This window comes from Pelophylax lessonae (genome assembly GCF_965119305.1).
Source record: "Pelophylax lessonae genome assembly, chromosome: 7".
NCBI lineage: Eukaryota > Metazoa > Chordata > Amphibia > Anura > Ranidae > Pelophylax > Pelophylax lessonae.
The window spans coordinates 60087744-60114634 of record NC_138774.1 but is presented as its reverse complement, the minus strand read 5'-3'; the positions used below and the strand labels follow the sequence as shown (position 1 = coordinate 60114634).

Sequence of the window (26891 nt, the reverse complement as noted above, 5' to 3'; positions counted from 1 at the left end):
TGTATATACATGAACTGTTTCTGTATTTTCTCTGTTATGTATATATATATATATATATATATATATATATATATATTTATATGAAATAAACAACCACTTTGTATGTACAAATTGCAATATGTCATCCCTTATGTCCATATCTACAATTATATCTAAATATCTCTCCAAGCTGTGGGTCATGTATCTCATTTAAAGTCCCAACCCCCCCCCCCCCCCCATTTCTACATAGGGGTTAGCTAGGGTAAGGAATATGAATATTTGTTCCAAGCAGAACCAATGTAACCATGCAAAAAAAAAAAAAAAACCTTCAATTCAGCTTTGTGCCCCTGTAATGTACCTTTAACTTGCCAAGCACATTAGGATTTTTCTTGTTCTCCACACTGGGATAAGTTAAATGTTGTGGTTCGAGGAATCTGCCCTGTCCACTATTGTATTCAGGCAGATGCTGCACCTATGGTTTTCAGGATTTCCAACCAGTGGCTGCATCTGGGGGAGAATGATACTGGATCCACTTTTAATGTGCCACGGGTATTGCACCGTAGGTGCTACCGTAGGTCCTGCGTAGGTCACCTATCCCTACAATTTGGCAGACTAATTATACATATTTATGTAAAAAAAAAAAAAAACGAAATTGGTTTCACCTGATTTTTTGTTCTGCTTTGGATGATGGGCAATGGCCTTTCTTTGCTCTTTACTTAGTTACATAGTTACATAGTAGATGAGGTTGAATAAAGACAATAGTCTATCCAGTTCAACCTGTGTAGGTGTGTGTGGCCGTAATCATCTCTAATACCCCTGAATGTTCTGATCCTTGAGATGTACGTCTAAGAGTCTTTTGAAAGCCACCATACTTCCCGCAGAAACCACCTCTTGTGGTAGAGAATTCCACAATCTGGTAGCCCTCACAGTAAAGAACCCCCCACGTTGCCTGAGGTTAAAATGCTTCTCTAATCGCATTGTATGCCCTCGAGTCCTCGTGCAATCCCTTCGACTGAACAGCTTTTTTTCTATGCCGAGATCCCCATTGAGATATTTGTATATTGCTATCATGTCCCCCCTCAGGCGTCTCTTCTCCAGGGAGAATAAATCAAGCTATTGCAGACGCTCTTCATAATTAAGGTCCTCCAATCCCTAATCAGTTTAGTTGCCCTTCTCTGGACTCTCTCCAGTTCCAACACATCCCTCCAGAGGACTGGCGACCAGAACTGGACAGAATAGTCTTATCTCTGGAATACATCCCTTTCTTTATGCATGCTAATGTTCTGCTGGCTTTGCCAGCTGCCGCTTGACATTGCATGCTGTTGCCTAATCTATCATCAACCAAGACTCCCAGATCTTTCTCCATTTTTGATTCCCCCAAGGGTTCCCCTCCTAAAGTGTATTGTGATTTTATGTTTTTAGTCCCCAAGTGCAAAACCTTACACTTCTCCACATTAAACCTAATTTGCCATGTCATTGCCCACTCCGTTATTTTGTCCAGTTAACACTTAAAGTGTTACTAAACCTACGACAGTAAAATCAGTCTGTATATGCAGTAAAGCATGCTTGTTATACTCGTTGTGGAACCTAAAGGGTTAATCCTCTGTATTGTGTAAAAAGGCTGTTTGACCCTGTCATCTCTGTTCCTCTTTTTCCACTGTCCCCAACCCATCTCCTGATAGAACAGAGCATAGGGGAAAAGCTGCACATGCTCAGTTTGGTGTGTATTGCAAGAGAGTTGTTTTTTTCTTTGGAGGGTGCATGTGATCAGCAGAGGGCCAATCAGCACTGTCCAGACAGAGAGACAGGGGTCCTGCAGCCTCATAGGACACTGATAGAAGTCACAAGACTGCTCAAACTGCTGATGAAAACAGGTATCTAGCAGTTTGTATTTACTAAACCCAGGGCTTTTTTTCAGTGGGAACGCAGTTCCGGCACCTCCAGCACTGAATGTATCTAATGGCAAGGTGTGCTGGGGGGTCCATAACTGCTTGGGGATCTATTGTTCCTGAAGAAGATCTATTTTTGCATGGCAGTCTATTGTTGCTGGGGAGGTCTATTATTTTTGCTAGTGAGGGATCTATTGTTCCTGAGGGGAGGGGGCTTATGTTGCGTTGGGGTGTCAATTGTTGCTGGAAGAGATTTACTGTTGAGGAGGGGTCTATTGTTGCTGGCTGCTGGGGGATCTATTGTTGCTGGGGGCATTTATTTTTGTGTGGCAGTCTATTGTTGCTGGGGAGGTCTATTGTTGCTGTGGAGGGATCTATTGTTACTGGTCGGGCTTATGTTGCTGGGTGAGGTCAATTGTTCCTGGAAGGGATCTATTGTTGCTGTCTGCTAGAGAATCTATTGATTCTGGGCATGCTGCTGGGAAATCTCTTGTTGCTGCTAGGATCTATTGTTGTTGGGGTCTTTTGCTGGAGGAAACTATTGTTGCTGGGAAGGGTCTGTTGCTGCTTGGCTGCAAGGGATCTATTTTACTGCTTTTGTTGTTATTGACAAATTTCATACAAATGACTTTGGACCACAAAATGATACTTGGCTCTATATTCTCTAAAAGGGACGGTACTGGGAGGTGGTTAGGGGGTGGACCAAGGGGTGGTGCTAGGAGGTGGGTAGGGGTAGACAAGAAGTGACTAAGAAGGGGGATCCTGCACCTATTCTCTAAGAACTAAAACTATTGCATTTCCATGTTCTGTGTGCTGTGGGAGATCAGATATAGTGAATGCAGAGTCCTGGGTTTAGTCACACGTTTAAATAGGCCATGCACATGGGTGGGAAGAGTGGGTGATGTCTGACACTGGGCCTAAATGGGAATGAGCCCCATGACTAATGATTACTTTGTGCAGATCTACATTACCTGGAACACCAGCCATGCATTATATCCCCATCTAAAAGACCTTAAAGCGGAGTTCCGGCCACAGAATCTTTTTTTTTTTTTTTTTTTTAATGTCCCCCAAACATTGACCCTCCGACCTCTATATATCCGCTAATCCTGTTTTATACATTGGAATAATAGTTTTGCAAGCATAAAATCTTACTTTATAAAATTTCTGCTGAGCGCCGCCATCTTTGTGCTGGTTCGCCGAGTCCACTGTGGGGAAATGTCTGCCCTGCTTCCTGATTGTAGTGGGCGGAGGCCGTTGAATCCAGCGCGAAATCTTACGCATGCGCAGTACTATGCGATCGGAATAGTATTTGTTTCCATAGGGACGGCAGCGTGGAGGAAGTTGCCGCCCCTATAAAGCCTATTTAATAGTAGACCTATTTAAATATGGCGTCGTCCGCACTGTTCTCCGCCTAACATTGCGTCATTTCCTGTTTGGAAATAACGCGATAAGAGGAGCGGCCGGCCGCCTACGTCACTGCCAATTGCATCCTGGGAGCGACGAGTAAGAGCTCCCAGAACGCATTGCGGGACAGGAAGTGACGGCGCGGGCCACGCGGCCGAGGAAGGAGGAAGTGGATGTCAAGGTGAGTATATTATCTTCTGTAATGGTAAGTAAAAAAAAAAAAAAAAAACGCCGGGAATATCCAATTCTTGCTCATGGAAGGATAAGGAAGCGGATGCCATAAAATGTAAAGGCATGATTTTCTGCCCGGAACTCCGCTTTAAGTACTTTGCAAAATGTGGAGGAGGGGTACTAAATTCTGTGTACTCAGCTGTTGCATAACATCCTTTAACCATTTCTGGAGCGGAAGGTTTTCCCCCTTTATGACCAGGCCATTTTTTGCGATTCGGCACTGCGTTACTTTTAACTGACAATTGCGCGGTCGTGCGATGCTGTACCCAAATAACATTGATGTCATTTTTTCCCAAAAATAGAGCTTTCTTTTGGTGGTATTTGATCAGCTGTGCGATTTTTTTTTTTTTTTTTTTTTTTGAGCTATAAACAAAAAAAGAGCGACATTTCTGAAAAAAAAAAAAAAAAAAAAACATTTTTTACTTTCTCCTATAAAACATAATAGGACAAAAACTGAATGCGCAGACAAAAAATTTTTTATTGTACATGAACACAACATCCTATTTTCGTTTAATTAGTACAGTTTTCGTCCCAAAAAAAATCATAAGATTTAAAAGACTACGCATCCTCGGAAGTAAAAGAACACATACAAAACAATTCAACACATGAGATCACTTCTGAGGTTGAATTTTGTTGTACGAGAATTTTCATATGAAAGTAACTTCTTCACTTTCAATATGAGACTAGCATGCAACAATAAATGGACGAAAATGAGTCCTATAATCTGATCGTGTGTACGAGGCTTTTAGTAGAGTTAAATAAAAGTCCCGTGTGCATGAGGCCGGAAGTAGATTGCACGTTGTCCTGGGAATTTCCTTCGACATAACTGATCCCGTTATGAGAAAATTTCGGGAGTTTCCTAATTTAGATTGTGGTCAGTTAACTGTCTGCTCCTCCCAATGTGTTCTATGGTAGAGCTGTAAAACTGGAATGGTCAGTGAAGGGTGGAGAGACACAAAACCCCATTGTTTAGAGAGGGGGAGGTTGTCCCAAATGGCTCTCCGTAGCAGCTGCACCCTTTTTGGAATTCCGGCTACGAGGCAGGCAGAGCCCAGGAAGGAGGGAGGGAGACACACAGAGAAAGGCAGGCCGCACCTATCAGCTCTGAAAGCACCTTTCATACTACCTCCTACCTGGAGGAAAGGAAGCAGAGAGGGAAACGAAAGTTCAATGAAAAAACTAGGATAACAACGCTTCTGGGAATCTCAAATCGTGTGGGTAGAAACATAGGCTGAAGTTAACGGACACATGTCTATTTTTTACCGAGTCCACTATGTAACCAAAGTGGAATGAAAGAGCCCAAGGACTGCAAAGACTTCAAGACGAAGGCACCAAGCGATAACTTTTAGGAGAGGCGGCTCTACCAAATTAAGGAACCAAGCAATTGATTGTTGATTGTAAATGAAACCAAAAGAAGAAGACTGAGGAAAAGGTAAAAAGTTTGGGAAAAGAAGGAATAAAAATGCTCTGAAGGTGAGAAGGGTCAACGAAACCCGAAAGATTCAAGTCCGTTTTGACGAAAAGGTACTCAGAAACAGGAAAAGGTCTCCCTCCCCGAGAAGGGTTAAAGACCAGACGCGGTGAGTAGTACAGGACAATGTGGTGCATGTATTATTAGACACGTAGATAACAAAAAATGACAGTGATGTCCGGAACTAGAAAACGCAAACCGAACATAGGACGATTTACTTAACAAAATGTGAGACTAAATAGTACAGCAATTATTGTAATATGACTGGTAGATGCTGAGTTGAATCACCAGTAGCCTTTCTTAACCTTTTTACCCCGGAGGAACCTTTAAAATAATTTTCTCCCTAAGATTAGTCAGTCAGGGGTCTGTGGGAAAAATGCCCCCCTTACAGCGATGGTCAGAATGCTCCCCTTACAGTGATAGTCAGTCAGAATGTTCCCCTTACAGTTATGGTCAGAATGTTCCCCTTACAGCGATGGTCAGAATGTTCCCCTTACAGCGATGGTCAGAATGCCCCCCTTTCACTGATGGTCAGAATGCCCCCCTTAGGTCAGAATGCTCCCCTTACAGTGATAGTCAGTCAGAATGTTCCCCTTACAGTGATAGTCAGTCAGAATGTTCCCCTTACAGTTCAGTTCAGAATGTTCCCCTTACATTGATGGTCAGAATGTTCCCCTTACATTGATGGTCAGAATGTTCCCCTTACAGCGATGGTCAGAATGCCCCCCTTACAGTGATGGTCAGAATGCCCCCCCCTTCAGTGATGGTCAGAATGCCCCCCTTTCAGCGATGGTCAGAATGCCCCCCTTTCAGCGATGGTCAGAATGCCCCCCTTACAGCGATGGTCAGAATGCCCCCCTTACAGCGATGGTCAGAATGCCCCCCTTACAGCGATGGTCAGAATGCCCCCCTTACAGTGATGGTCAGAATTTTCCCCTGACAGCGATGGTCAGAATGCCCCCTGACAGCGATGGTCAGAATGCTCCCCTTACAGTGATGGTTAGAATGCCCCCCTTACAGCGATGGTCAGAATGCCCCCCTTACAGCGATGGTCAGAATGCCCCCCTTACAGCGATGGTCAGAATGCCCCCCTTACAGCGATGGTCAGAATGCCCCCCTTACAGCGATGGTCAGAATGCCCCCCTTACAGCGATGGTCAGAATGCCCCCTGACAGCGATAGTCAGAATGCCCCCCTTACAGCGATGGTTAGAATGCCCCCTTTACAGCGATGGTCAGAATGTTCCCCTTACAATGATGGTCAGAATGCTCCTCTTACAGTAAGGTGACCAGATTTTTAGAATGAAATCGAGGGACATATTTTTTTATTTTTATTGGCAAATGGTAAACTATTTTATAAGCATATTTTTCTCAAATTATTGCAGTGTATGTGGTATGTGTTTATGGAATGATTGTATGATATATACGTTATTTCTCACATTTCATCCATGAGATAAATAAAAGATACTTCTTAGAATTTTTTGGGATATGACTACCAAATTTTAAGAAGATAAAATAGAGAAAAAACTTTATGAAGTATTAGAGGGGTGCGGAGGGTACAGGAGAGGGGTGTGGAGCGTATGCTGGCAGGTAGTATGTGCAGGAGAGGGGTGAGGAGTGTATGGCAGTGGGGGATACGTGTAGGAGAGGAGTGCAGAGTGTATAGTGGTGGGTGGTACGCGTAGAAGAGGAGTGCGTAGTGTATGGCAGTGGATGGTACGTGTAGGAAAGGGGTGCAGAATGTATTGCGGTGGGTGGTACGTATAGGAAAGAGGTGCAGAGTGTATGGCGGTGGGTTTGTACGTGTAGGAGAGGAGTGCATAGTGTATGGCAGTGGGTGGTATGTGTAGGAGAGGGGTGCGGAACATATTGCAGTGGGTGGTACGTGTAGGAGAGGAGTGCGGAGTGTATAGCGGTGGGTGGTACGTGTAGGAGAGGAGTGCGTAGTGTATAGCGGTGGGTGGTACGTGTAGGAGAGGGGTGCGGAATGTATTGCAGTGGGTGGTACATGTAGGAGAGGAGTGCATAGTGTATAGCGGTGGGTGGTACATGTAGGAGAGAGGTGCAGAATGTAATGCGGTGGGTGGTACATGTAGGAGAGGAGTGCATAGTGTATAGCGGTGGGTGGTACATGTAGGAGAGAGGTGCAGAATATATGGCAGTGGGTGGTACGTGTAGGAGAGGAGTGCATAGTGTATAGCGGAGGGTGGTACATGTAGGAGAGAGGTTCAGAATGTATGGCGGTGGGTGGTACGTGTAGGAGAGGAGTGCATAGTGTATAGCGGTGGGTGGTACATGTAGGAGAGAGGTGCGGAATGTAATGCGGTGGGTGGTACATGTAGGAGAGGAGTGTATAGTGTATAGCGGTGGGTGGTACATGTAGGAGAGAGGTGCAGAATATATGGCAGTGGGTGGTACGTGTAGGAGAGGAGTGCATAGTGTATAGCGGTGGGTGGTACATGTAGGAGAGACGTGCAGAATGTATTGCGATGGGTGGTACATGTAGGAGAAAAGTGCGGAGTGAATGGCGGTGGGTGGTACCTGTAAGAAAGGTGTGCAGAGTGTATGGCGGTGGGTTTGTACGTGTAGGAGAGGAGTGCATAGTGTATGGCGGTGGGTGGTACGTGTAGGAGAGGGGCGCGGAATGTAATGCGGTGGGTGGTACCTGTAGGAGAGGAGTGCATAGCGGTGGGTGGTACATGTAGGAGAGAGGTGCAGAATATATGGCGGTGGGTGGTACATGTAGGAGAAAAGTGCGGAGTGAATGGCGGTGGGTGGTACCTGTAAGAAAGGTGTGCAGAGTGTATGGCGGTGGGTTTGTACGTGTAGGAGAGGAGTGCATAGTGTATGGCGGTGGGTGGTACGTGTAGGAGAGGGGTGCGGAATATAATGCGGTGGGTGGTACCTGTAGGAGAGGAGTGCATAGTGTATGGCGCTGGGTTGTACGTGTAGGAGAGAGGTGCGGAGCGTATTGTGGTGGGTGGTAGGTGTAGGAGAGGAGTGCGGAGTGTATGACGGTGGGTAATACGTGTAGGAGAGGGATGCTTAGTTTATGGAGGTGGGTAGTATGTGCAGAAGAGGGGTGCAGATGATATAAAAGTATATGGTTTGAATGAGTCCCAATTCATTGCTCCAGCACTGCAGAGGCCACTTGGCAGTGGCATGCATGGAGCAATTGAAATTAGCTGTACATCACTAGTACTGGTCTACTACCCTGCTGCAGACACTGCTGTCACTGCCCCACCCTCCATCTCAAGCCCCTGTACACAAGTCTCAACATCTTGCAAAACCTGCCAACTCCCTCCAAACACCCCACAGAAAAAACTCCTGCAAGCATCCTTCCAGGGTGATCACTGCATGGGGATTGTGGAGCCACCGGATCTCGCGCTTACCTGGCGCGGCCGCTGTCATACGAAGTCCCGCCTCCTATGATAGACGTCACCAGTGTTCTGTCTATCATAGGAACCGGTCCAGGAGGCGGGACTTCATATGACAGCGGCTGCTGTGTAAGCACGAGATCCCTGTTCTGTGTTATCTGGCGACGCTCGACCCCCCCTTCCCCTCCGAGGCAACCTAATAGGCCCTGCGGGACCCTGGACACCCCCGACCCAGCTCGCAATGCACCTGCCCAGAAACATTCCTGCAAAGCAGGAACAAAACCGGGGACAGATTCGGGCCGGGGACAGTGTCCTCAGTCCGGGGACTGTCCCGGGAAACCAGGGACGTCTGGTCACCCTATCTTACAGTGATGGTCAGAATGCTCCTCTTGCAGGGATGGTCAATAAAATAAGTTTACATTCATACACTTCTAAATACCATGCACATGTAGTGTCCTCCCCAACCTCCAGAGGCCGGGTGGTGACCCCCAGAGACAGGGAGGGCCGGCATTCCTCCTCAGGGTGCAGGATACTAGGCATGTTGGGTGGTGTACAAGATAGAAAGATGGGTGCCAGTCACTTTTATGCTTGAACAAAAAGAAGTTTATTTCTCACAACAGGAACAATGTGGGAGAGAGAGGTAGGGTAGGGCACATGACACCCTTAAGTCAAAAAGAGCAGATTGGCAGACTCCTTAGACAAAAATGTAGAGAAGGTAGACAGCAGTACAGAAAAAGAGCCTTTAAAGCGCTTGTATCCTCAAAAAAATAAATAAATCAACCCTGCAGGAGAAAGGCATCATGAGCTAGTCTCCATCGCATACTAGCTCATTATGAAATACTTACCTTAGAACGAACCCCTCAACACGGTCGTCCAGACACCGCTGAGGAAGCTGTCATGTTCCCTCGGCGTCTCTTCCGGGTTCCGCCACTCCGGGGATGTGAGTGGCCGGAGCCGCGATGACGTCACTCCCACGCGCGCGGGAGTTCACTTTTCGGCAGGGAGCCGGCAACGAGCTCTGAAGGTCCGCCGGTGTCAGCGGCTACATTCAAGGCGAATATCTGCTAAACCAGGTTTAGGAGATATCCATTTTACCTATAGGAAAAATGAAGGCTTACCTGTAGGTAAACGTTAAGTATACTCCGATACTACCGCTTTATGCTGGAACCAGCAATCTGTACTTTGTAGCATAAGCTGTCTCCTTATCTCCTATAGCAACAGTATTCAACTCATGGAAGGTGCAGGAACTCTCTGGATGATTCCATCTTGATGCGTTTCCAGGCTCTCCATGGTTCCCCGGATCACGGCAGAGTCACCACTGGTACTTCATCTCAGGTCTCCATCCTTTCCTTCATGCTTCCAGGTAGTGAGCAGGCTCTACTTTACAGAGCGCTGAGCACATGGTTAGGCCTCAGGCTTCGGGCCTACCCAGCAGCAGCTGTTCCTCACACACCCACCCAGATCCTGACTTCCTCCAAATAAATAGCTTCTCCCAGCATGCTCAGCTACCAGTATGATTGGCTGAGCAAAACATACATATTCATAGCCTGAACTCACTGTAGTTCATCACACTAATGCCAAAAGTAACAGTGCCACCTACTGACAAAAGGGAGAAACCACAACTAAACTAGGCTTAGGAGGAACATACAATGATCATATAGACTAAAATTTAGTCAGGCTAGCTACCACCTAGCACCAGGGCCGCTGTTAGAAATCATGGGGCCCCATACAACCCTTCTGGCAGGGGCCCCCCAACTCCTCCTACACCCCACCTATGCCCTCTGGGGTGCAGCGGAAAAGCAGCACTGACTTTATCTGCCTACATCCTGAAAATGGACACCAGCAGCGCATGCTCTCTGAAGTTCCGGCGGACCTTCAGAGCTCCTTGCCGGCTCAGTGCCGGAAAGTGAACCCCCGCGCACATGCACGGGAGTGACGTCATCGTAGCTTTGGCCACTCACAGTGTCGGAGCCGCCGAACCTGGAAGAGATGCCGAGCGAAGATGTCAGCTCCCTCAGCGGTGTCCGGCGACTGTGTCGGGGGCTCCGTTCTAAGGTAAGTATTTCATAATGAGCTAGTATGCGATGCAGACTAGCTCATTATGCCTTTGTCCTGCAGGGTTTGTTTGTTTTTTTTTTGAGGATACAACCACTTTAAAGAGCAAACCATGTCCAATTGAGGTTTTAGTTCGCTTCCTCACCACCTGTTTTAACCCCTTAAAGCGGTTGTATACTCCTGAAAAAAACAAAACAAAACAAAAATACCCTGCAGGAGAAAGGCATAATGAGCTAGTCCGCATCGCATACTAGCTCATTATGAAATATTTACCTTAGAACGAAGGCCTGACACGGTAGTCTGGACAACGCTGTGGGCGCTGACATGCTTCCTCAGCGTCTCTTCCTGGTTCGGCGGCTCCGGAGCTGCGATGACGTCACATGCATGCGCGAGTTTCACTTTCCGGCAAGGAGCTCTGAAGGTCCGCCGGACCTTTAGAGCGCATGCGCCACTGATGTCAGCGGCTGCATGCAGGTTGAATATCTCCTAAATCGTGCAGGTTTAGGAGATATTAATTGTACCTACAGGGAAGCCTTATTATAGGCCTTATTATAGGCTTACCTGTAGGTAAATGTCAAATAGCGGAGTATACTACCGCTTTAAGGCTCCATTCACAACAATGCATTTTTCATGCTTTTTACTTTTTGCAGAAATGCAGGACATTTTTTTTTAAACATGGGTTCCTATGGAACACGTTCACAACAATGCATTTTTGTGCCTCTGCATTTTTGGAAAGAGTCAGAGACTTTTGTAATCGCAAAACGGTCCTTTTTTTTTTGCTTTTTTGGTTCAATAGACGTCAATGGAGAAGCTGAAGTGTGTTTTTACCGCGATTTGCGTTTTATGTTTTTAAATCTGCCCAATAACGAATCCCCCCCCCCAAAAAAAGCAATAAAAATGCAAATCACAGTAAAATCACGGCAAAAATACACTATATGCTTTTCTGCAGGGTCCCTATTGAAGTCTTTTGAACCAAAAAATGCAAAAAAAAAAAAAAAAAAGCAATGCTTTAAAAAAACATTGAACCACAGCAAAATGCACTACAGAAACGCTCAGAAGCAACATGGATGAGTGTGAATCGGGCCTAAAACCTCACACTATTGCACTGTGGCTGCCTGCATTGCAGAAGATTGCAGGGAACCCCCCAATCAGTCGAATGGGTCTCATTAAATTGGTAGTAAACCCCGTTCTACCACTTGTACCTATAGGCAGGGCTATAGTAAGGTTTACCTGTAGGTACTGTAAATATCTCCTAAACTTGCAAAGTTTAGGAGATATTTAGAGTGCATGCAGCTGATGACATCACCGACGCATGCGCTCCAAGGTCCAGCATACAGTGCCGGATCTTTAAAGTGCCGTAAATGGCGGCTCCCGCACGCGCGGGAGTGACATCATCGCGCCCCCCAGCCACTCATGTATGTAGCCGGAGGATGCAAACCCAAAAGGAAGACCGGGGAACGATGTCAGCTGTCTAAGTGGTGACAGCGTGGTGCTTGAGGGTTTCACTCTAAGGTTAGTCTCTCATAATGTGCTAGTTTGTGATGTGATGCATACTAGCACATTATTATAAGATTGCCTTCCAGGGCATTCCCCCCCCATCAACTGCTTTAAGCGGGAGGTACTGCCTGCTGAATGTAACCGTGAGGGGCATTTTGCCACTCTGCGTTGCAAAGGCATATATACACCCCTCTTCACTGCCTTTGCAGCTTAAAGTATAACTAATGCTGGCCATACACTAGCCAAAAAATCGTCCAAACTAATTTTTGCAAAACGAACAATCGGCCGTGAGAGCGGACGATCGTGCCATCATGCACTCCAAAGACATGCTGATAGGTAAATTGGATCCTGTGTAAAATTGGCCTTACTATGTATGTATGAATGTGATTAAACACTTTACCACCGGAGGATTTTGCTGTCTTACGTCCAGGCCACTTTTTGCGATTCGGCGCTGTGCAACTTTAACTGACAATTGCGCGGTTGTGCGACGCCATACCCAAACGAAATTTACGTCCTTTTTTTCCCACAAACAGAGCTTTTTTTTGGTGGTATTTGATCACCTGTGCGATTTTTACTTTTTGCACTATAAACAAAAATAGCGTTTATTTTGAAAAAATAACAATATTTTTCACATTTTTTTATATGAAATTCCCCCCCCAAAAAAAATGTAAAAATCAAATTTTTTTTAAATTTTTGGCCAATTTGTTTTCTGCTACCTATGTTTGGTAAAAAAAATCACAATAAGCGTATTTTTATTGGTTTGCGCAAAAGTTATGGCGTTTACTAACTAAGGGAAAGATTTTTGTCATTTTTGGTGGTTTTTTTTTTAACGAGTAATGGCGGCGATCTGCGATTTTTTTTTTGCGGGACTGCGACATTGTGGCGGACAGATCGGACCCTTGACTGACATTTTTGACACTTTTGGGGGTACCAGTGACATTACTACAGTAATCAGTGCTATATATATGCACTGTTACTGCAAAATGACACTGGCAGGAAAGGGGTTAATTTTATTGGAGCGGGAGGGGTTAATGTATGCCTGGTGCTTACAGACGTGTGTGGGGGGAGGTGACTGAGTGACACAGGGACAGATCGCATGTTCAGCTATGCTGAACACTCCTATCTGTGACTCCCTGTCACTTAGGAGATCCGCCCGCTCTGTTTACACAGGCGGGCGGATCTCGAAACTAGATTCCCCGATCGCCGCCGCTCCTCCCCTGGCCCGACTCCCGCTGTGAATGAAAACAGCGCGAGCGCCCCTCTGGCGGCGCGCGAGCGCCGCCTACAGGGGGAGGAGTCCAGCGACGTAGTACTGCGTCGCTGGACGATAACGAACCACTTTGCCGCAGTACGCTCAATGTGATCGGTCGGCAAGTGGTTAATCTCACTTCCTGTTTGGCTATGGGACAGGAAGCGAAGGGAAATCTCTGCAATGGGACACAGATGGTAAAAAAAAAAAAAAAAAAATCTGAAAGGGGTTATAATCCTCCCTTACTATATCCAAACTGAAAAAAAAAAAAAAAAGTTTTGCCTATAGTTCTACTTTAAGGGGGTGCGGTTGCGCCGGTTGTGGGGGTGCATTAAAAATGCAGCTCAACCCTGCGTTTTTGTTGCCCCCCAACTGCAGATGTAGACAAAACCTAAGGGCGCGTTCATGCGTGTGCTTGAAGGGCGGTAAAAATCCCACTGTTGAGCCGCGCTTTTACCAGCCGCTAACCTATGTAGCTGCAGAGGCAGTGTCTTGGGGTGTAAGAATAATACAATTGTTGTTTTTGGTAAATAGGGCTTCTCTGCAATCCACACAATTGTATGCGCGATAGAGCTGGTTTCAAGGGGTTAAACCAGGCGGTGAGGAGGCAATACATAATATAATAAGTATTGCATGCGTGTTGAAAGCTGTTTTTTAGGTTTTGTCTCCTCCTTTGAATAGAGGTACAGTCGCCTATAGGTTTACCAAGAGATTTTCCAACAGAATCTCTGTGTAATGACAATCCCTTTCCGAGGATCAGAAAAGGTCATTTACATGCTTCACTGCTGTGTGTCTCCCACTGGCTGAGCTGCATCAGCCTACACCATCTGCTTCACCATCTGCTGTGGAAGTAAAAGTCCCAGCAGTGAGGATCACTTGTCCTCGGATCCTACAGACAGGCCTCATCGCCGAATCTTCCAGAGTGGGATAAGGTGAGTACGCTGCAGAAGGGGTTCGTTTAATGTTAGGGGTATCTGATGGGTTCATGCTAGTGTATTGTACTATGTGTATAACCATTGTTTTACATATAGTATCTCACAAAAGTGAGTACACCCCTCACATTTGTGTAAATATTTTATTATATCTTTTCATGTGACAACAATGAAGAAATGACACTTTGCTACAGTAGTGAGTGTACAGCTTGTATAAGTCCCGGTTCACACTACCGCGACTTGTCAGGCGACTTGGTCGCCTGACAAGTCGCGGTCCATTCAGTGCTATGGGAACCGTTCTAATAGGAGCGACTCAAGTCGCTCCAACTTAGAAAATAGTTCCTGCACTACTTTTGACAGAAGTCGGAGCGACTTGCATTGACTTCCATTATGTGAAGTCCGTGCAAGTCGCGCCAAAGTCGCCGTGCACAGCGACTTCACTAGTCGCCCCCGAAGTCGTGTTGCCATAGTGTGAACCGACTCTAACAGTGTATATTTGCTGTCCCCTCAAAATAACTCAACACACAGCCATTAATGTCTAAACCGCTGGCAACAAAAGTGAGTACACCCCTAAGTGACAATTTTCAAATTGGGATCAATTAGCCATTTTCCCTCCCCGGTGTCATGTGACTTGTTAGTGTAGACTCGTTAGTGTTACAAGGTCTCAGGTGTAAATGGGGAGCAGGTGTGTTAAATTTGGTGTTATCGCTCTCACTCTCTCATACTGGTCACTGGAAGTTCTACATGGCCCCTCATGGTAAAGAACTCTCTGAGGATCTGAAAAAAGAATTGATGCTGTACACAAAGATGGCCTAGGCCAGTGATGGCGAACCTTGGCACCCCAGATGTTTTGGAACTAAATTTTCCATGATGCTTCACTACACTGCAGAGTGCATAAGCATCATGGGAAATGTAGTTCCAAAACATCTGGGGTGCCAAGGTCAATCACTAGCTATAAGAAGATTGCCAAGACCCTGAAACTGAGCTGCAGCATGGTGGCCAAGACCATATAGCAGTTTACCAGGACAGGTTCCACTCAGAACAGGCCTCGCCATGATCGACCAAAGAAGTTGAGTGCACGTGCTCAGCGTCATATCCAGAGGTTGTCTTTGGGAAATAGAAATATTAGTGCTGCCAGCATTGCTGCAGAGGTTGAAGGGGTGAGGGGTCAGCCTCTCAGTGCTCAGACCATACGCCGCACACTGCATCAAATTGATCTGCATGGCTGTCGTCCCAGAAGGAAGGAAGCCTCTTCCAAAGATGAAGCACAAGAAAGCCTGCTTTGCTGAAGACAAGCAGACTAAGGACATGGATTACTGGAGCCATGTCCCATGGTCGGATGAGACCAAGATAAACTTATTTGGTTCAGATGGTGTCAAGCGTGTGTGGCGGTAACCAGGTGAGGAGTACAAAGACAAGTTTGAATTGCCTACAGTCAAGCATGGTGTTGGGAGTATATAATATATATCTTACTGCGCTAACTGACATGTAAGCAAAGCAGCCAGCACATTAACCGACGTAAAGTTGTCCAAACAATTATAAAAAAAAGTACAGCGCTAAAATTACTGATACAGTCCAGTCATAGTGTATCAAAGATTTTTCTGGGGACAGGGACCCCTTCTCCCCTGGGAACAGGGACCCCTTCACCCCTGGGGACAGGGACCCCTTCTCCCCTGGGGACAGGGACTCCTTTTCTGGGGACAGGGACTCCTTCTTTTCTTGGGACAGGGACCCCTTCTCTCCTGGGGACGGGGACCCCTTCTCCCCTGGGGACATGGACCCCTTCTCCCCTGGGGACATGGACCCCTTCTCCCCTGGGGACATGGACCCCTTCTCTCCTGGGGGACAGGGACCCCTTCTCTCCTGGGGACAGGAACCCCTTCTCTCCTGGGGACAGGAACCCCTTCTCCCCTTAAGGCTTCTCCGTGGCCATCTCCCACCAGGAACTCTTTCCCTACAGGGAGTCCCGGGGGCCCTACTGCTGCCCGACGGGTATGATGAGACCCCTGAGGTGGTGAAACTCACACAAATCAATTGTTTTCATCATTTTAAGTCAATTTGTTTTCTGCTACATATTTTTGGTAAAAAAAAAAATCGCAATAAGCATATTTTGATTGGTTTGTGCAAAAGTTATCGCATCTACAAACTACTAGAAAGATTTATGTAATTTTTGATTATTTATTACTAGTAATGGTGGCGATCTGCGATTTTTAGCAAGACTGCAACATTGCAGCGGACAGATCGGACCCCTAACTGACATTAGATAAAAAAAATTACACCATGCTTTAAAGTCGGAACTGGTTACTAAAATTTTTGAATCCCACCACTGCAAGTACCATATAGCAAATGGGTCGATCAAGCTTGAAGTTATCCATGGATCTCCCAAGAAATGGCTGTTCCAAAGGATGTTTTCAAAAGATGGTGATATACTCTTGAACAGAGATGGCTGATTAGTGAAGTTCACTGCACGCTCCTCAGGTTCGGCTGCAGTCTACACTGGCATGTCCCGCAACTAGAGACATTCATTGAGCAGTGCACCGATAGCTGAAGATAACAGTGCTGGGGCAGGGGAAGATCGACCCCAAACACACCTCCAAAACGACCCCACTGCCTTGCTAAAGAAGCTGAGGGTAAAGGTGATGGACTGGCCAAGCATGTCTCCAGACCTAAACCTTATTGAGCATCTGTGGGGCATCCTCAAATGGAAGGCGGAGGAGCGCAAAGTCTCTAACATCCACCAGCTCCGCGATGTCGTCGTGGAGGAGTGGAAGAGGACTCCAGTGGCAACGTGTGAAGCTCTGGTGAACTCCATGCCCAAGAGAGTTAAGGCAGTGCTAGAAAATAATGGTGGCCACACAAAATATTGACACTTTGGGCCCAATTTCGACATTTTTAATTAGGGGTGTACTCACTTTTGTTGCCAGGGATTTAGACATTAATGGCTGTGTGTTGAGTTATTTTGAGGGGGCAGCAAATTTACACTGTTATACAAGCTGTACACTCACTACTTTACATTGTCATTTCTTCAGTGCTGTCACATGAAAAGATATAATAAAATATTTACAAAAATGTGAGGGGTGTACTCAATTTGTGAGATACTGTGTAAACATTTAATACATAACATAGAGCACCGCAGGTTAGCTAAATAGGCAGTACAGCCCAAAGCAGCTTGCCTTGAGGCCGGCTATGTCTGATTGAATACCTTAGATTTAAGTTTCTGATTAAAGGATGAATCATTTTTTACCTCTAAGTATTTTCTACCTTAAAGTAGAACTATATATGCAGCAGGACCAGACAAATGTTTACGCACCATTTAATTTCATTCAATTCTAAGCGACAAATTTTATCTTGTGGAGGCTTTTTTCTTTTTTTTTTTTTCTCAGCCTGAGCAGCGGTGTCTACGCTCCCTTCTCCTGAATCCCAGTTGATACCAGTTGTGTGCGCTGTATCAGCTTGGACTATGGAGATCTGCTCCAGAATGTTGTGCTGATGCATTTATTATTGGACTGCTAGATATGGAGACCTTAGATGAAAGGAAAGGCTTTCAAAAAATACAAGGCTGAGGGGTCATTGGCAGCATTTAAGCATTACAAAGAGTGTAATAAGAAATGTAAAGATGAAATCAGGGCGGCTAAAATAGAACACGAGAGACATATAGCGGAAGAGAGTAAAAAGAACCCCAAGAAGTTCTTTAAGTATATAAACAGTAGGAAAGCGAGGCCAGAGCACATTGGCCCCATAAAAGATGACAAAGGAAATATGGCCACTGAGGACAGCGAAAAGACGGAAGTGTTAAATAATTTCTTCTCTTCAGTCTTCACAAAAGAATCGGGGGGCTACACGAACCCAGCTTGTAAGGCCAAACTAAACAACACACCTCAGGAAGTACCGCCATGGCTAACAGAAGATAGACTTAGAACTAAACTTGAGAAACTTAACATAAATAAATCACCGGGACCGGATGGCTTGCACCCGAGGGTTCCTAAATAGCTCAGCCAGGTGATTGCCAGACCATTATTCTTGATCTTTAAGGATAGTTTACAGACGGGTATGGTGCCAGCAGATTGGAAAAAGGCCAACTTAGTACCAATATTTAAAAAGGGGCCGAGGTGTATCCCGGGTAACTATAGACCGGTCAGCCTAACATCTGTAGTCTGCAAGATTTTGGAGGGGATGTTAAGGGACCACATACAAGACTTTAGTAATGAAAACAATATAATTAGTAGTAATCAGCATGGATTTATGAAAAATCGTTCTTGCCAAACCAATCTATTAACCTTCTACGATGAAGTGAGCTGCCACCTAGATAAAGGTAAGCCTGTGGATGTGGTGTATCTGGACTTTGCAAAGGCCTTTGACACCGTTCCCCACAAACGATTACTGTACAAACTAAGGAAGGTAGGTATGGACAAAAAAAAAACCCTTGCTGTAGGGTACTCCCTTCACTGCAAGGGTTAAATGCTCATTAAGTCTAGGGGTTTGCAGAAAAGGATATGTTACTTACCTGGCACCCAGAAGCTCTGGTCTGTGGGTGGAGCCTCAGCATCATCACATACAGTGCAGGGCTCATACCCTGTATTGTACGGAATGCGACTGCAACTGAGAACGGAGAATACTTCTACAAACCCCTTAGATCAGGGGTGTCAAACTCAATTTCATTGTGGGCTGCATCAGCAGTATGGTTGCCCTCAAAGGGCTGGTTTTATCTGGGGTGCGCTTTGTAAAGAGTGCAGAGTTCAGGAGTGTGCTGTGCACAAAGTGCAGGGTTCAGGAGTGTGTTATGTACAGAGTTCAGGAGTGTGCTGTGCACAAAGTGCAGGGTTCAGGAGTGTGTTATGTACAGAGTTCAGGATTGTGCTGTGCACAAAGTGCAGGGTTCAGGAGTGTGTTTTGTACAGAGTTCAGGAGTGTGCTGTGCACAAAGTGCAGGGTTCAGGAGTGTGTTATGTACAGAGTTCAGGAGTGTGCTGTGCACAAAGTGCAGGGTTCAGGAGTGTGTTATGTACAGAGTTCAGGAGTGTGCTGTGCACAAAGTGCAGGGTTCAGGAGTGTGTTTTGTACAGAGTTCAGGAGTGTGCTGTGCACAAAGTGCAGGGTTCAGGAGTGTGTTATGTACAGAGTTCACAAAGTGCAGGGTTTAGGAGTGTGTTATGTACAGAGTTCAGGGGGTGTGCTGTGTACAGGGTGCAGCATGTAAGGGGCGCTATGCACAGCGTGCAACCCCAATCCCCCTCCCTGAGGCTTCCTTGCATCTCTCTCTCCTACCTTGCCTGGCTCTAGTAACCCCCTGTGTAGGTGGATCTGCCTCAACTTGCAGGGAGGGTGGGAGCTCGAGGTGGTGGAATGGGGTTCTGCCACATTCCAGCTGCAAAACTGGGTGCGAGGGCCACATGACAAGGCCTGGAGGGCAGGATTCGGCCCGTGGGCCTTGTGTTTAACCTATGTTCCCTAGACTAAATGAGCATTTAACCCTTACAGTGTGTGGGGGAAGGGGTCACTGCAAGGGCAGAAGTTTCTGTGCCGAGAGCGCGCACAAACCACACAGAGATCAAGCTGTCAAAGACATCTCCCAGTTTCAAAGAATGATCAGGGGGACTGGTTTCCGATCTTGTGATCACCGTGACAAACAATTACAGTGATCACATGATCAGTTTGAGATATTATTCTATATAAATAATGGATAGATACGGTGTATGTGTGTATATATATATATATATATATATATATATATATATATAGTGGGGAAAATAATTATTTGATCCCCTACAGATTTTGGTAATTTGATTTTTTTGTAAGTTTATTGTTATTATAGGTGTACTTTAAATGATAGAGACAGAATATCAACCAAAAATCTAGAAAAAAACACGATACAAATGTTATAAATAAGTTGCATTTCAGAAAGTAAAATAAGTATTTGATACCCAAGCATGACTTAGTACTTGGTGGAGAAACCCTTGTTGGCAAGCACAGAGGTAAGACGTTTCTTGTAGTTGGTGACCAGGTTTGCACACAACTCAGGAGGGATTTTGGTCCACTCTTCTTTACAGATCTTCTCTAAATCCTTAAGGTTTCTTGTAGGGCCAAAACAACAAATCGATTAATCGATTATGAAAATAGTTGTTAACTATTTTCATAATCGATTAGTTGGTCAGTCGATTAGTTGGCCTACATACAGTATGCATTATTGATTACATATCAGGAAATACAGCACAGCGCAACGTCCATACATGTCAGTAAGTGCCTTAGAATTTGTGAATGTCTGAGGAGCAATGCCTCATGGGACATGTAGTCCTGGGCAGGGAGTAAGTGGTTCTAAAGGCAGAAGTTTTTTTTTACCTTGCTATAGGGGCACTCTATACCAGTGTTTCTCAGCCTTTTTTCAGTTTCGGCACCCTTTAAAATTCTGCACAATCTTGAGGTACCCCATTCTAAACTTAAAAAAAAAAAAAACTAAAAATTAATATAGCAGCAACATCCATACACATGGGTTCAACCATTAAAAGTGCATAGTTGCCAACATTTAAAAAAAAATTCCAGGGACATTTTGCAGCACAGCTATCAATTACCACACCCACTTCCCTGAAGCTCCGCCCACTCTGCATAATTAATCTCACCTACTTATCGGATTATAGAGTCTACTCAATATAGAGAGAATTACAGGAAATTAAAAAGGGAATTTCAAATTTAAGGCCAAAGTAGCAGAGTTGGAAAAAGTCTCCCATTCAGCTGCACTACTTCTGCATAACATTTATGGGCAGCCCGATTAACAGGCGCTTCCAGGGACAATATAAATGACCTGGGACAGGCTCCTATTTGCAGGGACTGTCCCAGGAAAAAAGGGACAGTTGGCAAGTATGGAAGTGATTTATTCCTCCACTATTGCAAACTGGTACTGACTAGTATTCTAGTAAAGACAAGAGAACGGTCGCCCAGGCGGGACTTTATATGAGGTTGCCACAATAGTCATGAAGAGTCAAAGAGTAAAATTTATTAGTAGAGTAAAAGCATACAATGGATATAAATGTATAGCCATAAGCATAGTTACAAAACATGTACAGCATGTAGGAAACAATTGACAAAATAGCAACATAGCAAATTGCGCATGATGACAGCATTGCAGCATCCGTGTAGCATAGTATTGGGTAGATTTGTATTGAAAACTCTACGCGTTTCGTGGGTCTAATATGCCCACTCATCAGGAGTATATAAGTAGATCTGTCTAAAAGTAAATGATAAAATATCAATATTTGCTGTGCGTTTATATTGGCCAACAACTGTGAAGTTTCAACAAATGTATGACCCAAGTGGGGAAACAACACTTACATTGGGCCAAATCAGATTGAGAAATGCTGCCATGAGGTGGGGTGCCAAAGTCTGATCCGGGAGCTGAAGAGACAAGAGTACCCACATTTTAGGGATGGAGATGGAGATGTACACAATTGCAACTGCTAGACCAGTTTTCTTTTACCAGTATTTCCCGGGTGGAAGACACCCATTGCCCGCCTTTGGTCTCGCACTGCTTTAGTCTAACCGATACAACACTACAGCATCAATTCATGTAAGCATTGTACATATCACATCAATTATTTATTTTACTATGCGTTTTTGCAGGTGCACTTCGGCACCTGCATTTTAATGGCTTATGCGCTTCCCCCTGGTGGTAGGTGCAGATCTGCTCCGGGAGCTGCGATATATTATGGGGAGGGTTTCCTCCCCTGCTGTCTCCTCCCCTCCAGGGTGGAGCCACCTATATATCGGCGTCATGTTCCTGCTGTTCACATGCACCGCTGCAATTGCGGCGTCTACATGTGCTGGTGATGGTTGTAACATCTATGGCCATGGTTGCCAGCCTGTGCTGCCTTTTTCCATGTTGATGAACAGGTTCGGTTTGTCCTACCATACACATGGCGCTAGGGACAAGATCTACGTGCAACCTATGTGGATTTCGGGTGAGGAACTTAATTTTTATGCACTCCTGTCCTTTCATGCACTGACATCCTATATTTTTTCTCTCCAATGGGTTTACTATGTGGACATAATTACCCACCTTGTCTAATCCCCACCACTTCCTTCACCATCTCCACCTCCCATTCTTTTAGACACTCCACTCTTTCAGTCTTTCACTACTCCCAGCATTGCTGTTTTTAGAACAGGCATCACCCTGTGAGCTCATTACTATATGGTTCCTACACCTGTCTCAATTTTACTCTATATTTTTATTTGTATCATCTTTACTTTAATTATATTGATACTTTTTTGTACTTTCAATATCCTGAGATACTATGTTTCACTATTTATGTTTACTCAACCAGTGTTATGAAACCATATGAGCTCACCTACCTCACTCTACTTTATTCATCACAGCTCTCTCATCACTATTCCTGGTCATTGGTTACACTGCGATCAGCACTTTTTCTGGGGATCTGCGTTTTTCTTCGGTGCTTTCTTTTTTTTTTTTTTTTTTTTTTCCTTCTCTAATGTTGACACTGTTTCTGCTGGAACATACCTTGTACATTGAATACTTTCATGTTTCACTATGTGATACAGCCCATATTCTAATACTTTGATATATTATTCCTTGCATTTTCAGCCAGTGTCATATCATCTTTAACCAGTTGCCGACCGCCGCACGACTATATACTGCGGCGGTCAGCCCCGGCCAGGCAGAGTGACGTATGGATACGTCACTCGCCTGTCACTGACTTGCGAGCCTATTGCGGGCGGGCGCGCGCCCGCCGAGGCACGCGCCCGCCGCGGCTCGTTCACAGACAAGTCAGTGCGTGTGTCCGGCGGACTCGATGTCCGCCGGTCACACTACGATCGCTCCGGTGAAGGGAGAAAGGCGGAGCGGCTTATGTAAACAAGATGCCCGTCATTCTCCCTGGTGTAAAAATGAAGATCTGACGGTTCTACTATGTAGAACCGTTGATCTTTGCTTTTACACCACTAGCCATGTCCCTGCACAGTTAGAAACACGCCCCTAGGACACACTTAACCCCTCCCTGTCCAATAAAGTTAACCCCTTCCCTGCCAGTGTCATTTTTGCAGTAACAGTGCATATATATTGCACTGATTACTGCAGTAATGTCACTGGTACCCCCAAAAGTGTCAAAAATGTCAGTCAAGGGTCCGATCTGTCCGTCGCAGTACCGCAAAAAAAATCGCAGATCGCTGCCATTACTCGTTAAAAAAAAAACACCAAAAATGACAAAAATCTTTCCCTTTGTTAGTAAACGCGATAACTTTTGCGCAAACCAATCAAAATACGCTTTTTGCGATTTTTTTTTTTTTTTTTACCAAACATATGTAGCGTAAAACAATTTGGCCGAAAATGTTAAAAAATTTTGATTTTTACATTTTTTTGGGGGGGAATTACATATAAAAAAATGTGAAAAATATTGTTAATTTTGCAAAAATTACGCTCTTTTTTTGTTTATAGCGCATGATCAAAAAATCGCACAGGTGATCAAATACCACCAAAAGAAAGCTCTGTTTGTGGGAAAAAAAGGACGTGAAATTCGTTTAGGTACAGCGTCGCACGACCGTGCAATTGTCCGTCAAAGTCACGCAGTAAAAAATCGCAAAAAAGAACCCTGGTCTTTTAGCAGCCAAATCCTCCGGGGCTTAAGTGGTTAATTGATCACATTCTCCATCACATATGTTTCCCTGCCTGGCTCCCCATTTTCTTGTGGGTACTCTTGTCTCTTCAGCTCCCAGATCAGACGTTGGCACCCCACCTCATGGCAGCATTTCTCAATCTGATTTGGCCCAATGTAAGTGTTGTTTCCCCACTTGGGTCATACATTTGTTGAAACTTCACAGTTGTTGGCCAATATAAACGCACAGCAAATATTGATATTTTATCATTTACTTTTAGACAGATCTACTTATATACTCCTGATGAGTGGGCATATTAGACCCACGAAACGCGTAGAGTTTTCAATACAGATCTACCCAATACTATGCTACACGGATGCTGCAATGCTGTCATCATGCGCAATTTGCTGTTATGTTGTTATTTTGTCAATTGTTTCCTACATGCTGTACATGTTTTGTAACTATGCTTATGGCTATACATTTATATCCATTGTATGCTTTTACTCTACTAATAAATTTTACTCTTTGACTCTTCATGACTATTGTGGCAACCTCATATAAAGTCCCGCCTGGGCGACCGTTCTCTTGTCTTTACAAAAATTTTAGGGATGGAGATGTACACAATTGCAAGTGCTAGACCCGTTTTCTTTGACTAGTATTCTAGCGTTTCTTTTCTCCCTTAGTTTCTCTTCTTCTACTTGCTAATGTGACCCTAGTGCTGATGGAGAGAGGAAGAGAAGCAGTAAACAAGGAATCTAAGCAAGCACACATCATTCTCCTGATCAACCAGTGATGTCATTGGTTGTCAGGATGCCAGTGGCTTGATCCGCATGGTGCCCAGGATTGTAGTGCTGCAGTGTAAAAACCTGTTTCAATTTGTCAAAAGCATGGAGTGAAGCAAAATTGTGTGTGCAAAAACGCACAGCAAAAAGCACTGCAGAAACGGATCAAAAGCAAACTGCATAGGTGAGAACGGAGCCTTATGCTGGCCATACATACATCGATTTTCAGAGAAGAAAATTCATATAAAAAATCTTTGTACATTCGCTGAATAAAAGAATGTCATTTGGAAATTTCATTTGCTTTTAACATTCAGATTTAAAAATGAATGTAATTTCTGAACAAAAACCACATACACTGTCTGATAATTCCTTTGACCAAGAAGTTTTATTCCACTCCTTCTAATTTTCCCGTTGCTGTGCTCAAAAACAAACGTCGATTTGACCCCACTAACAAATCGAACAAACGTTCTTAAAATGAACATTCTTTTGAAGGAAGACATTGTTTTGTATGGCCAGCATAAGTGACAGCAGGCGCAGGGATATTTTATCAAGTCACCCGCCTATGACAAGGAAGTCTGTCATACTTAATATTTTTTTTCCTTCAAATAAAAAATTGTGATCTCCGAGTCTGATGATATTTTCCAGATTCAACCTCTAGTAGTATATACAGAATATCTCTTCTGTCTGTTATTCTCAGAGTGGATTCGAGATTTTGCTCCCTAACCATAAAGCCTGGTTATTTAGATTTACCAGTGAATTTTCCATTTGGGAAATTACATTTATTCTAAAATCAAATAAAAGCAAACAACATTAATCCCCCGTTCACATAGGGGCGACGCTACTTCGCACCGCGACCTCCGAGGTCGCGGTGCGAGCAGCACGCCGCGACCTCGGAGCGGCCGGCACGGACTTCATAACATTGAAGTCTATGACGGTCGCTCCGGGTCGCCCCAAAGAAGCTCCGGACCCTTTTTCTAAGTCGGAGCGACTTGTGTCGCTCCTATTAGAACGGGTCCGCTGCTTCCCTATGGGAGGTGACCTGTGAGGCGACCAGGTCGCCTCACAGGTCGCCTTAGTGTGAACGGGGGCTTAGAATGACATTTCGCCCTCGTTCACATTGGCGTGACTTGTCATGCGATTGGACAGGACAAGTCGAATCCTATTGCCGGCAATCGCACTGTTCAAATCAGTGTGACGCCGACTCTACGGTGCCGCATCAATTTAACCACTTGCCTACCGGGCACTTTCACCCCCTTCCTGCCCAGGCCAATTTTCAGCTTTCAGCGCTCTCACGCTTTGCACGGTCATGCTACACTGTACCCATATGAAATTTTTATCATTTTTTTCACACAAATAGAGCTTTCTTTTGGTGGTATTTAATCATCTCTGGGTTTTTTATTTCTAAGGGTCCTTTCACACGGCCGCTCCGTGTGTCCGCAAATCATCCCATCCGTTTGCGGATGATTTGCGGACATAATGTAAGTGAATGGCACTGCGGATGTCAGCGGAATACCATCCGCTGACATCTGATTTTCCTCCTTTCAGTTCTGTTCCGTTTTTACGAATGGAACAGAACCCTATTTTTTCTTCCGTGTAAAAAACGGAAAGGAAGGAAAATCGGATGTCAGCGGTGTCATCCGCTGACATCCGCAGTGCCATATACTTACATTATGTCCGCATATCATCCGCAAATGGATGGGATGATATGCGGGCACACAGAGCAGACGACAGAAATGTCCTCCGCTCCGTGGAAGAAAAAAAAAAAAGTCCCGCAGCGGACCTTTCACACGGAGCGGCCGTGTGAAAGGACCCTTACAAAAAAAAAGAAAAAATACAGAAAATTTTTTTTCCTTATTTTCTTATTTTCTGCGAGTAAATTTTGAAAATAAATACATTTTTCTCATTCACTGATGGGCACTGATAGGCTGCACTGATGGGCACTGATAGGCTGCACTGATGGGCACTGATGAGGTGGCACTTATGGGCACTGATGAGGTGGCACTTATGGCCACTGATGAGGAGGTACTAATATGCCGCACTGATAGGTGGCACTGATAGGCGGCACTGATGGGCACTGAGAGGCGGCACTGCTGGACACTGATGGGTGGCACTGACGGACACTGACGGGTGGCAGTGATGAGCGGCACTGATGGGCAGCACCATCAGTGCCCACACTCAGTGCCCATAGTGCTGCAAGTCAGTGCCCATCAGTGCCTAGATGAGCAGGCACTGATGGGCGCTGACTGGTAGCACTATGGGCACTGATTGTGGGCACTGATGGGGGGCACTGAGGGCACTGATGGTGGGCACTTGTGTTATTTTATTTACCTTTTTTGTAATCAGGGCACTGGTGATCAGTGCCCTGATTACATTTTTCTTTGTCCCCTAAGCGCTGATCGGCTCTCCTCCTTCCTCACACGCAGTCTCTGT

At 45.1% G+C, this 26891-nt stretch overlaps 1 protein-coding gene across 1 annotated transcript in view; it reads left to right on the top strand.

Annotated features, from left to right (window-relative positions):
• Positions 1-4514: 4514 nt before the first annotated feature.
• Positions 4515-26891, top strand: part of LOC309560912 (uncharacterized protein C6orf47 homolog) — a 38289-nt gene continuing 15912 nt past the window's right edge. The window contains exon 1 of the mRNA XM_082264602.1: positions 4515-5083. The gene's annotated coding sequence lies outside the window, so the exon portion shown is untranslated. The remainder of the gene's footprint in view (positions 5084-26891) is intronic.